The sequence below is a fragment of the Triticum aestivum genome, chromosome 5D, assembly GCF_018294505.1.
Source record: "Triticum aestivum cultivar Chinese Spring chromosome 5D, IWGSC CS RefSeq v2.1, whole genome shotgun sequence".
NCBI classification, from domain to species: domain Eukaryota; kingdom Viridiplantae; phylum Streptophyta; class Magnoliopsida; order Poales; family Poaceae; genus Triticum; species Triticum aestivum.
Genome location: NC_057808.1, coordinates 10311019 through 10325221, shown reverse-complemented (window position 1 = coordinate 10325221; position 14203 = coordinate 10311019). Strand labels below are relative to the sequence as shown.

The 14203-nt window shown below is 47.1% G+C and overlaps 1 pseudogene; it reads left to right on the top strand.

Annotated features, from left to right (window-relative positions):
* The first annotated feature begins 1292 nt into the window (after positions 1-1292).
* The window catches only part of LOC123120133 (protein OS-9 homolog), a 56631-nt pseudogene continuing 43720 nt past the window's right edge, over positions 1293-14203 (top strand).

Here is a 14203-nt window from a genome sequence, read left to right as displayed (position 1 = left end):
TATATGCTTAGTGCTTGCTGCAGCTCCACCTCATTACACCATCCTTTCCTATAAGCTTAAATAGTCTTGATCTCGCGGGTGTGAGATTGCTGAGTCCTCGTTACTCACAGATTCTACCAAAACAGTTGCATGTGCCGACGATACCAGTGCAGGTGACGCAACTGAGCTCAAGTGGGAGTTCGACGAGGAACGTGGTCCTTACTATGTTTCTTTTCCGGATGATCAGTAGTGGAGCCCAGTTGGGACGATCGGGGATCTAGAATTTGGGGTTATCTTATTTGCATTTGGATTTGACCGTAGTCAGTCTATGTGTGTATTTTTGGATGATGTATGAATTAATTTATGTGTTGTGTGAAGTGGCGATTGTAAGCCAACTCTCGTTATCCCATTCTTGTTCATTACATGGGATTGTGTGAAGATGACCCTTCTTGCGACAATACCTACCATGCGGTTATGCCTCTAAGTCGTGCCTCGACACGTGGGAGATATAGCCGCATCGTGGGCGTTACAGAATCCTACTAGGACTAGGAGTCCTAGTAGGACTCCCCTCTTGGGCGCGCCCTAGGGGCCAGCCGTCCCTCCCCTCCTCCCTCGTCTTTATACGTGGGGAGGGGGGCACCCTAGAACACACAAGTTGATCTTTTAGCCTCGTGCGGTACCCCCCCACCTCCATAGTTACACACCTTGATCACACTACTAGGGAAAAGCTTATTGGCAGACGCTTACTAGTAGCATGGGTTTATACCCCTCGCTACCGCTACTTACTAGTAGCGCAGGTTTATAACCCCCATTACTAGTAACTTGATTGTAGTAGCTCGGGTTTATAACCCTTGCTTCTACTAAGTGATTTCCACCGTTCCCCTCGAGACCAGCCGTAGTAGTAGCACGGGTTATAAACCCATGCTACTACTAAGTTCATAGCAGTAGCGCGAGTTATATACCCCATGCTACTACTAAGTGATCTTAACCGTGCACGCGGGACATGCCATAGTAGTAGCGTTGGGTTAGCGTAGGGTACAAACCCAACGCTACTAGTAAGTGATCTACTTGCCGTTGCCACCTCTGCCTCTCACCCCTCCTCCGCCTTTGTCTCTGTGTTTCTCCTCCACTCCTCACAATTCCCCAAACCAACCCCTTCCTCCTCCACTCTGACCGATTCCCATCCGCGGGAAAGCGGAAAGATGGCCGGCTTCGAAGACGGCGGAAGCGACTCTTGGGTCGCGTCGTCTCCAATCTTCCACTCTGACCGACTCCCGGCCGATCTCCCCGGAGCCTGCATGATGCCGCCGCCGATGGGGTTCGCCGGCCGGGCGAGCGCAATGGCACCGCTCCCCCTCCTCCTTCTGCTCCTGGTCGCCGGCGCGGCCGCCACCGACCAGATCTTCACCACCTCAGGTAATCAATCGCGCCAGGGCCTCATCAGATATCAGCCCCTCCCTCACCTCTCAGGTCTCGGCCGCCCTTGGAATTGGAAGCCCCTCTTCTTCTGGCGTATCCCTTGCGCACTTCCGGGCCAGATCCAGCTCTCCGCAGTTCAAAATCACTTTACTGTCTCACCGTATTCACTTCATGTGATGCAAAAATCCTAACCGGTTGCCATGTCTAGCTTGTGTTGGCTTGTTGGTTACTAAAATTAGATGGAGGACTGCACTGAATTGCTGATAATTTTTAGGTGTGCCGTTCAGGAAGAACTCATGGGAGCCGAGGTACCGCGTGGAGTTCCACCCCGTCGATTCGCCTTACCAACCGGTCAGTAGTTTACTCCTAATGATTCCTCATTCTGTTCTCCAGCTGAAGGAAAACGTGGGCTCTTTTTTGGGTTCAGAATTGTCCGGTTCAGTGAATGGGAATTTAAGCCACAATAAGATGATAACACCATGCCATGTATGGTTTTTGGTCTGGTTTCCCTTATTAACTGGACCAATACTCTTCTTCTTAATGCAACACGGGAGCTCCCCACCCTCTGATGAGGTTCCGTTAAAAATATGATAACCAACAAATATCAACCATCAATCCATTTAGATAACCATGTTCTTTTTTGTAGTTCAGAATTGCCAGGACGGTGAAATTATGATTTAAGACACCATATGATGATACTATTGAGGAATAGTAATAATATCATGACATGTTAAATGTGGATAACTAGCTAATATCTCTAATAAGAGAGTAAACTATAAGCAATGCAAATTCACCAGGTTTCTACCAAGTCATCTGTCTCCAAATGCCATTATCATTAGAAATCCTGAATCTGACTCTTTTACCTAAAGTCCTTGCTGCAGAGGTTGTTGTTTGACAAACCTACTTCCTCTAACTAATTGTAACTACTAACGAAAGATACTTGTTGTTCTTCTGCAGGAGAACGGCCAGGAGTCTGAACAAATGACTGACCCCGAGGGGAGACAGTACACCTGCAACCTACCAGCGGAAGAAACCAAGACCATGAAGTCGATTGTCCCACAGAATGCAACTAATGTTATTATAGAAAGCGAACGGAAAGTTAAGCCAAAGGAACCAGATGAACTGCTCGAGGTTCTCAAAGACAAGTGCTTTTACAGGGTGAGCATACAACTCTTTCTTTGTGCAGGATGAGCATCTGAGATATATGTTTGGTCTTGTACATGTGTGCCAGGCTAATGGAATGCCTGAAAAATGATCTGATTGTTACTGTTGTTGTTGACACAACATGAAGGTTGGTGGTCTATGAATTCTGCTATAATGGGAAAATCCGACATGTTCATGTAGAGAATGAGAAGGTAAGCCGTTTTCTTTTTGAGGGTCACAGTAAATAGATTGTGCTTATGTTGATATTTCTACCCTCCACAAAAACTAATTCTGAACTGTTTCGGTACACATATTGCTAGCTTTAAGAGGAGAGACCGGAACTGAACTAATTTACATTGTGAAAGAAGCAAACAATGTTTTCGCTCAAATAGTGTAATACGACTCCAATTACATATCTTCATGCTTTCACAGTGTCATGTATGCACGTCGTAGTTGGTACAGCTTTACTGTCGCTTCAGTTACATATCTGCATGCTTTGCACGCCATAGTTGTTAGCACTTTTGAGTTGCCTTATTGAGTGTATATCTTTTGTTGAAGGTTATCCAAGAGTATGTTCTAGGCGAATATGACCCTGATGCAACCGATGCTTACCATGACAATCACACCTCCGAGTCTACTAATGAGGATCACGTGAAAGATACTTCTAAGAGGTATGATTCTAAATTTGGAAACAAGGATACAAATAATAAATTACATCTGGAAGCAGAACTCTGATGAATATTTGTTGTTTCTGTGCCAGTTGCAGAAAGCACCTGGGATATACTAAGCAAAGTGGTGCCTTAACACTTCTTGCGATATAATGAGATGTTGAAGCGGCAGACTGAATCCATGACATCGAAGTGCAATTGCGGTAGATTATCTCTATATTTCCTTTTCATTTTTCTTATTATTGGAGTGAGGACAGGTAGAATGAGGAACTGTGTGATAGTAGATACAACAACTATGTTTGCAATTGTTAATGACATACATACTTGCATGTTCTTTGAAGTGTTCAATCATGAGTACCAATGCATATGGGGTTTTGGCTCATTTATTGGCTTCTGTCGCTGGAAATCGACACCTATGGAATCACTGGGATCCTTTCTACGGTCGGCGGGTGCGAGATTGTGCAAAGAGCGGGTCTGACAGGAAGCACACAGATTCTTTACCCAGGTTCGGGTCGCGAAGACGCGTAATACCCTAGTACTGCTTTGGTGGATGTATTTGAGCGTTCATGTGTTCTTGAGCTATCTACGGGGTGTAACTTGCCCAAAAGATCCGAATCCTTCTCCTGCTTGCCTCGGGCATCCTTTTATAGGCAAAAGGGGTTGCCATAGTGGCACACAAGAGGTGAAAAGGTGTACAATGGATGACTCTATCCTCTGGCACCGTCGGACAAACGCATTTAATGCGCTACCGACGTGCCTCCCTTGCTTTACTTGGGATGGCAAGGAAGCTCGTCCCAGCTGTCGCCGCCTCGCCTGGCTGCGATGCGCGTCCGAACTGACGAGGCGTTGTAGCGCCATGTTGGCTGGCTGCTGGGCTGGCGCGGTGGTGGAGTCTACACGAAGATCTACATGCCACCACGCAGGTGCTAGCTGAGTCGGTGTAGAGGCCGCACGCTGCCACGCAGGTGCTTGCTCAGCTGGTTGAGCTAGCAGTTGCATGGGAGCGGCGGTGTAGTCTTGGTAGACGTGGGCCTGGCCATGGCCCTGTAAGTGTCCTCGGCAAGGGCCTTGCTGGGGCACCGTGGTCGTCCCCGGCAAGGGTCTTGCCGGGGGTCGTCGTCTTCTGGTCCTCATCTGATCTTGTGTGTTTATGATCTTGACGAAGATCTTCATTCCACCACAGAGGTGCCTCCCGAGCCTAGGTTCCAATGTGGTTTGTTAGTGGTGTTGGAATCCACGGGCTCAAGGGTGGCACACTCTGCTGGCGTCGGGGCAAGTTGCCCTGGTAAGGCTCTTGCCAGGGCCGCGGAGGCCGCCCCGGCAAGGGTCTTGCCGGGGGAGTCCACCTCGCCCCTTTGCTCTTCATGTCTCTTGGTCTTGGCGTTGCTTTGGTTGCCTTGTGCTCAGGCTTCCCTCCTCTGCCCTACTTGGTGTGGCCGTGGGCGTGGCCCGACTGCCCGTGCACAAGTAAAGGGGTAAAAAGAAGAGCCGCTACTTTTGTACACCGACAGGAGCCCCGGGCCTGGGCCACACATAACCAACGCGTTGTTGGGCCGGGCCCAAAACGGTGCGCGGGCGGTAACATTTTCGCACACTTGCGCTTCCCCACGACCCGCATTGAATGCGCGTCGTGGAGGGTCGTGCGTGACGTGGGGGTCATGCGTGGGGCGGTTCCCGCATGCATGCGTCACGTCACAGTAAAGAGGCAGCTCGCGCCTACCCCATAAAAGGAGGAAAATGCAGAGCCGCAGCTCATTTACTGAGCGGACTCGGGTCGCGGTCTTCAAGGCTTCCGCGCCCCACGATCACGGGGTGGGGAACAGTCGCCTCACCCGTCCCCTTGATCTCTGCTTGCTCGCCACATGTTCCCCATGCCTTGAAGGTGGCAGGCGGTGGAGGCGGGAAACCGGGCCGTCGCTGATTGGAGCAGCGGGTCGGTCCCGATTCCCTGCGCCCCCGACGGCCAGATTGGTTGAGTGGGGTGGCCGAGCCCCGATCCCGCCCCTTTATAAAAGGGGGGGAGAGGGGGATGTCACCCCCACATTCTAGCACCATCCATCTCCTTCCACCTTGTCTCCTTCCCTCCATCTGCCATGGCGAGAAGAGGCGCTGGACCTTCGACGGTGGTAGCGAGGGTCTCTGCTCGACAGCGTGTCCCTCCTCCCCAAGAGCTCGCGGCGGCGGAGCCGGCCATGAGAGCAAGGGGGAGGGAGCGAGGCCGAGGTCGCCGTGGCGCTCGGGGAAGAGGGGGACGGGGCGGCACACCGGCTTTGCCTCCATCAGCGATGCCTCCCCCAATGGAGGGCCAGGTCGGGGACCAGCCCCATGAGTTCTTCATGAGGCTGCCGGCCACCGCGTCGTCGTCTTCGTCTCGCCACCCCATTCGCTCGGGAGATGGAGCTCGACCCGCCACAGACCCTCAGGCTGCATATGAGGGGCTTTGGGAATGGCGGCACGCGGGTCGACGTCGACTTTCCCGCTCCTCACGTCATGTATCTTTGTTGTGGATGGGAGACTTTCGCTCGCATCCACAGCTTGACGGTGGGGCTCGTTCTCTATTTCAAATTAATGGAGAATGGCCTGCGCTCTATCAAGGTCTTTGGAGATCTTGGAACTCGCCTAAAGTGCTGCATGGAGAGCTCCTCCGATGATGAAAACTCTTCCTCAAATGGGAGCGACGAGGAGGACGGCGACAGCGACGACGAGGGTAGCGGGCGGGAGGATGACGGGTCCGACTAGGCGTCGGGCACAGTGTTCCTGGGCGACGCCGGCAACACCGTCATCTGCATCGCTAGCTCCTTGAACTTCTTGGGGTCGTCGCCTTGGGCGGCTGGTGTTGGAGGGACGGGGAAGACGAAGAAGGCGGGCGGTGGGCCGTCAAGTCGGAGTATGTGGGCACCGATGCCTTCATCGCGCATTGGCGGGCCGCTGCCTCGTCTTTCAGCCCTTCCTCCGGCACCCTCATCACCGGCCTCCTTCCGGACGATCTGCGAGATGTTCTCCTGGCGCCTTCTGCTGCTCGTACCTCGCATAGGCACTCCTTTTGCCCTTCTGCCATCTTGCTCCATTTCCTGAGGAGAGGGACAAGAAAGGGATTACGAGCATCTTATCTCTTTTTAGTTTGTAAGCCTGCGGGCACTTGTTAAATTTAGAACTTGTAATCCCCTTGCTCATGTTTTTCATTCCATATGAATTGTACCTGTGTGGAATGTTTTTAATGAAAAAGGGTGCTTGCCGGGTTCTTTGTGTGCGAGCGAGGCCCATGCCAAGGAATGAATCCTTGTTATTTTTAAGATAAACCTTGTCGCCCGGCAACAGGCCTTGCCGTTCCTTTACTTCACCCGACCATTCTCACGATCTTGGCGGAGGCAGGGGCGAAGTAGAGTTAGGCCCTTCTTTTATTTCCTTGTCACCGTGACTATGACCCAGTTCTGACCCAGGGAATAGCTGGGTACAGGAAAAAAGGGGGAGCACGGTGGCCTGGGAATAAAACGAGGTTTCGTACGTACCAACTCCATACGGAAATGCACAATAGGGGATAAAAGACTTATCTGGATCTGCAGCCCCCGGCTGCCTTGGCTTGCCGGGGTTGGATCCTTGTGTCTGCAGCCCCCAGTAATAGTAGTAGATGTAGGCAGGAATCGGTCTACTAATCTTGGATGTGATGCCTATATAATGATCATTGCCTAGATATTGTCATGATTATTTGAAGTTCAATCAATTGTCCAACAGTAATTTGTTTACCCACCGTTTGCTATTTTTCTCGAGAGAAGCCACTAGTGAAACCTACGGCCCCCGGGTCTTCTTTCTCATATATTTGCCTTTGCGATCTATTTTTATTTGCTTTTATTTTCAGATCTATTAAACCAATAAAAATATCTTTCCGCAATTTATCGTTATTTATTTTGTTCGCGTCCGATCTATCAATCTACTACAAATTTATCTCACGTCCGTTTCCCTATCTTGAGGCGTCGTACCCGGAAGGGTGACAACCCCTTTAACACGTCGGGTTGTGAGGATTTCTTATCTGTGTGTAGGGGTTGTTTACGTTGTGTTGCTTGGTTCTCCTACTGGTTCGATAACCTTGGTTTAATATCTGAGGGAAATACCTACCGCCGTTGTGCTCCATCAGCCCTTCCTCTTTGGGGAAATACCGACGTAGCTTCAAGCGACATCAGGCCACCGTACTCGTGATGCTAGGCGACACCAGCGCACCATCCGTCCTCGTCGGCTGCTGCACCCTAGTAACATCCGTCGGAGGGCAATTCTCATCCGTCCGTAGAAGAGGCAACATAAGCTCGGACGGATCCTCTGACTCAACCCTGCAGCTCCACAATTGGCTAGGGCCAGACGATTCTCCAAAAGACCCAGACCACTGTTGGGGAACGTAGCAGAAATTTAAAATTTTCTACGTATCACCAAGATCAATCTATGGAGTCATCTAGCAACGAGAGAGAGGGGAGTGCATCTACATACCCTTGTAGATCGCGCGCGGAAACGTTCAAGAGAACGGGGTTGATGGAGTCATACTCGTCGTGATCCAAATCACTGATGATCCTAGCGCCGAACGGACGGCACCTCCGTGTTCAACACACGTACGGAGTGGGGACGTCTCCTCCTTCTTGAACCAGCAAGGGGGAGGAGAAGTTGATGGAGATCCAGCAGCACGACGGCGTGGTGGTGGAAGTAGCGGGATCCCGGCAGGGATTCGCCAAGCGCAAGCGGGGAGGAAGAGGTGTCACGGGAGGGAGGGAGGCGCCAGGGCTTGGGGTGCTGCTCCCATGCGCCTCCCCACTATATATAGGGGTGGAGGGGGCTGGTTTCTTGCCCTCCAAGTCCATTTGGGCGTTGGCAAAGGCGGGGAAAAGAAATCCCATCATTTCCCTTCCCCACCGATTGTTATCCCCATTTTTTAGGGATCTTGATCTTATCCCTTCGGGATATGATCTTATTCCTTCTAAGGTGGGATCTTGGTGCGCCTTGACCAGGGGTATGGGGCCTTGCCCCCACTACCCATGTTCATGTGGGTCCCCCCATGCAGGTTGGCCCCACTTCGGAACCTTCTAGAACCTTCCCGGTACAATACCGAAAAATCCCGAACATTGTTCGGTGGCCAAAATAGGACTTCCCATATATAAATCTTTACCTCCGGACCATTCCGGAACTCCTCGTGACGTCCGGGATCTCATCCGGGACTCCGAATGACTTTCGGATATCCGCATACTAATATCTCTACAACCCTAGCGTCACCGAACCTTAAGTGTGTAGACCCTACGGGTTCGGGAGACATGCAGACATGACCGAGACGACTCTCCGGTCAATAACCAACAGCGGGATCTGGATACCCATGTTGGCTCGCACATGTTCCACGATGATCTCATCGGATGAACCACGATGTCGAGGATTCAATCAATCCCGTATACAATTCCCTTTGTCAATCGGTACGTTACTTGCCCGAGATTCGATCATCGGTATCCCAATACCTTGTTCAATCTCGTTACCGGCAAGTCACTTTACTCGTACCGTAACGCATGATCCCGTGGCTAACTCCTTAGTCACATTGAGCTCATTATGATGATGCATTACCGAGTGGGCCCAGAGATACCTCTCCGTCATACGGAGTGACAACTCCCAGTCTCGATTCGTGCCAAACCAACAGACACTTTCGGAGATACCTGTAGTGCACCTTTATAGCCACCCAGTTACGTTGTGGCGTTTGGTACACCCAAAGCATTCCTACAGTATCCGGGAGTTGCACAATCTCATGGTGCAAGGAAATGATACTTGACATTAGAAAAGCTCTAGCAAACGAACTACACGATCTTGTGCTATGCTTAGGATTGGGTCTTGTCCATCACATCATTCTCTTAATGATGTGATCCCGTTATCAATGACATCCAATGTCCATGGTCAGGAAACCATAACCATCTATTGATCAACGAGCTAGTCAACTAGAGGCTTACTAGGGACATGTTGTGGTCTATGTATTCATACATGTATTACGGTTTCCAGTTAATACAATTATAGCATGAACAACAGACAATTATCATGAACAAGGAAATACAATAATAACCATTTTATTATTGCCTCTAGGGCATATTTCCAACAGTCTCCCACTTGCACTAGAGTCAATAATCTAGTTCACATCACCATGTGATTAACACTCAAAGTTCACATCGCCATGTGACTAATACCCAAGAGTTTACTAGAGTCAATAATCTAGTTCACATCACCATGTGATTAACACTCAATGAGTTCTAGGGTTTGATCATGTTATGCTTACGAGAGAGGTTTTAGTCAACGGGTTTGCAACATTCAGATCCGTGTGTGCTTTACAAATATCTATGTCATCTTGTAGATGCAGCTACCACGCGCTACTTGGAGCTATTCCAAATAACTGCTCTACTATACGAATCCGGTTCACTACTCAGAGTCATCCGGATTAGTGTCAAAGTTTGCATCGACGTAACCCTTTACGACGAACCCCATTTCCACCTCCATAATCGAAAAAATTCCTTAGTCCACTAGATACTAAGTATAAGTTCGACCGCTGTCATGTGATCCCTTCCTGGATCACTATTGTACCCCTTGACTAACTCATGGCAAGGCACATTTCAGGTGCGGTACACAGCATAGCATATTGTAGAGTCTACGTCTAAAGCACAGGGGACGACCTTCGTCCTTTCTCTTTCTTCTGCCGTGGTCAGGTCTTGAGTCTTACTCAATACTCACACCTTGTAACACAGCCAAGAACTCCTTCTTTGCTGATCTATTTTGAACTCCTTCAAAATCTTGTCACGATATGTATTCATTTGAAAGTACTATTAAGCGTTTTTGATCTATCCTTATAGATCTTGATGCTCAATGTTCAAGTAGCTTAATCCAGGTTTTCCATTAAAACACTTTTCAAATAACCCTGGATGCTTTCCAGAAATTCTACATCATTTCTGATCAACCATATGTTAACAACATATACTCATCAAAAATTCTATAGTGCTCCCACTCACTTCTTTGGAAATACAAGTTTCTCATGAACTTTGTATAAACCCAAAATCTTTGATCATCTCATCAAAGCGTTCATTCCAACTCCGAGATGCTTACTCCAATCCTTAGAAGGATTGCTGGAGCTTTGCATACTTGTTAGCATCTTTCAGGATTGACAAAACCTTCTGGTTGTATCACATACAACCTTTCCTCAAGAAAATCGTCGAGGAAACAATGTTTTGACATCCTATCTGCAAGATTTCATAAATAATGCAGTAACTGCTAATATAATTCTAACAGACTCTTAGCATCGCTACGATTGAGAAAGTCTCATCGCAGTCAACTCCTTGAACTTGCCGGAAAACATCTTAACGACAAGTCGAGCTTTCTTAATGGTGACACTTACCATCATTGTCTGTCTTCCCTTTAAAATCCATCTGTACCCAACAGCCTTACGACCATCAAGTAGTTCTTTCAAAGTCTATACTTTGTTTTCATACATGATTTTATGGCCTCGAGCCATTCGTCGGAATCCGGGCCCACCATCACTTCTCCATAGCTCGTAGGTTCATTGTTGTCTAGCAACATGACTTCCAAGACAGGATTATGTACCACTCTGAAGTAGTACGCATCCTTGTCGTCCTATGAGGTTTGGTAGTGACTTGATCTGAAGTTTCATGATCACTATCATAAGCTTCCACTTCAATTGGTGTAGGTGCCACAGGAACAACTTCCTGTGCCCTGCTACACATTAGTTGAAGTGACGGTTCAATGACCTCATCAAGTCTCCACCATCCTCCCACTCAATTCTTTCGAGAGAAACTTTTCCTCAAGAAAGGACCCGTTTCTAGAAACAATCACTTTAGCTTCCAGATCTGAAATAGGAGGTATACCCAACTGTTTTGGTATTCTATGAAGATGCATTTAACCTCTTTGGGTTCGAGCTTATCAGCCTGAAACTTTTTCACATAAGCGTCGCAGCCCCAAACTTTTAAGAAACGATAGCTTAGGTTTCTCTAAACCATAGTTCATACGGTGTCGTCTCAACGGAATTGCGTGGTGCCCTATTTAAAGTGAATGCGGTTGTCTCTAATGCCTAACCCATAAACGATAGTTGTAATTCGATAAGAGACATCATGGTATGCACCATATCCAATAGGGTGCAGTTATGATGTTCGGACACACCATCACAATTTGTCGTTCCAGGCGGTATTAGTCGTGAAACAATTTCCACAATTTCTTAATTGTGTGCCAAACTCGTAACTCAGATATTCATGTCTATGATCATATCACAGACATTTTATCCTCTTGTCACGATGATCTTCAACATCACTCTGAAATTACTTGAACCTTTCAATAATTCAGACTTGTGTTTCATCAAGTAAATATTCTCAGCATCTACTCAAATCATCTGTGAAGTAAGAACATAACGATATCCACTGCGTGTGTCAGCACTCATTGGACTGCACACATCAAATGTATTACTTCCAACAAGTTGCTCTCTTGTTCCATCTTACTGAAAACGGGCCTTTCAGTCATCTTGCCCATGTGGTATGATTTGCATGTCTCAAGTGATTCAAAATCAAGTGAGTCCAAATGATCCATCTGTATGGACTTTCTTCATGCATATATACTAATAGACATGGTTCGCATGTCTCAATCTTTTCAAAAACGAGTGAGTCCAAAGATCCATCAACATGGAGCTTCTTCATGCGTTTTATACCAATATGACTCAAGTGGCAGTGCCACAAGTATGTGGTACTATCATTACTATCTTATATCTTTTGGCATCAACATGTGTATCACTACGATCGAGATTCAATAAACCATTCATTTTAGGTGCAAGACCATTGAAGGTATTATTCAAATAGACAGAGTAACCATTATTCTCCTTTAATGAATAACCGTATTGCAATAAACATAATCCAATCATGTCTATGCTCAACGCAAACACCAAATAATTATTATTCAGGTTTAACCCCAATCTCGATGGTAGAGGGAGCATGCGATGCTTGGTCACATCAACCTTGGAAACACTTCCAACACATATCGTCATCTCACCTTTAGCTAGTCTCTGTTTATTCCGCAGCTTTTATTTCGAGTTACTAACACTTAGCAACCGAACCGGTATCTAATACCCTGGTGCTACTAGGAGTACTAGTAAAGTAAACATTAATATTAATGTATATCCAATATACTTCTGTCGACCTTGCCAGCCTTCTCATCTACGAAGTATCTAGGGTAGTTCTGCTTCAGTGACCGTTCCCCTCATTTCAGAAGCACTTAGTCTCGGGTTTGGGTTCAACCTTGGGTTTCTTCACTAGAGCAGCAACTGCTTTGCCGTTTCATGAAGTATCCCTTCTTGCCCTTGCCCTTCTAGAAACTAGTGGTTTTACTAACCATCAACAATTGATGCTCCTTCTTGATTTCTACTTTCGCGGTGTCAAACATCGCGAGTTGCTCAAGGATCATCATGTCTATCCCTGATATGTTATAGTTCATCACGAAGCTCTAATAGCTTGGTGGCAGTGACTATGGAGAACCATCACTATCTCATCTGGAAGATTAACTCCCACTCGATTCAAGTGATTGTAGTCCTCAGACAATCTGAGCACATGCTCAATGATTGAGCTTTTCTCCCTTAGTTTGCAGGCTTAAGAAACTTGTCAGAGGTCTCATACCTCTTGATGTGGGCATTAGTCTGAAATCCCAATATCAGTCTTTGGAACATCTCATATGTTCTGCGACGTTTCAAAATCGTCTTTGGTGCCACAATTTTAAACCGTTAGCATCACACACTGAACTATCACGTAGTCATCAAAACATGTATGTCAGATGTTTCGTAACATCTACAGACGACGCTCGAGGTTCAGCACACCGAGCGGTGCATTAAGGACATAAGCCTTCTGTGCAACAATGAGGACAATCCTCAGTTTACGGACCCAGTCCGCATAATTGCTACTATCAACTTTCAACTAAATTTTCTCTAGGAACATATCTTAGTAGAACTAAAGCGTAAGCTACGACATTATTTGCAAAGACCTTTTGACTATGTTCATGATAATTAAGTTCATCTGATTATTTAATGAACTCCCACTTAGATAGACATCCCTCTAGTCATCTAAGTGATACATGATCCGAATCGACTAGGCTGTGACCTATCATCACGTGAGACGGACTAGTCATCATCGGTGAACATCTCCATGTTGATCATATCTACTATACGACTCATGTTCGACCTTTCGGTCTCTTGTGTTCCGAGGCCATGTCTGTACATGCTAGGCTCGTCAATTCAACCTAAGTGTTTTGCTTGTGTTCCGAGGCCATGTTTGTACATGCTAGGCTCGTCAACACCCGTTGTATGCGAACGTTAGAATCTATCACACCCGATCATCACGTGGTGCTTCGAAACAACGAACCTTCGCAACGGTGCACAGTTAGGGGGAACACATCTCTTGAAATTTTAGTGAGGGATCATCTTATTTATGGTACCATCGTTCTAAGCAAATAAGATGTAAACATGACAAACATCACATGCAAATCATAAAGTGACATGATATGGCCAATATCATCTTGCGCCTTTGATCTCCATCTTCGAGGCGCGGCATGATCACCTTCGTCACCGGCATGACACCATGATCTCCATCATCATGATCTCCATCATCGTGTCTTCATGAAGTTGTCTCGCCAACTATTACTTCTACTACTATGGCTAACGGTTAGAAATAAAGTAAAGTAATTACATGGCGTTTTCATTGACACGCAGGTCATACAATAAATTAAGACAACTCCTATGGCTCCTGCTGGTTGTCATACTCATCGACATGCAAGTCGTGATTCCTATTACAAGAACATGATCAATCTCATACATAACATATATAATTCATCACATCCTTTTGGCCATATCACATCACATAGCATAACCTGCAAAAACAAGTTAGACGTCTTCTAATTGTTGTTGCATGTTTTACGTGGCTGCTATGGGTTTCTAGCAAGAACGTTTCTTGCCT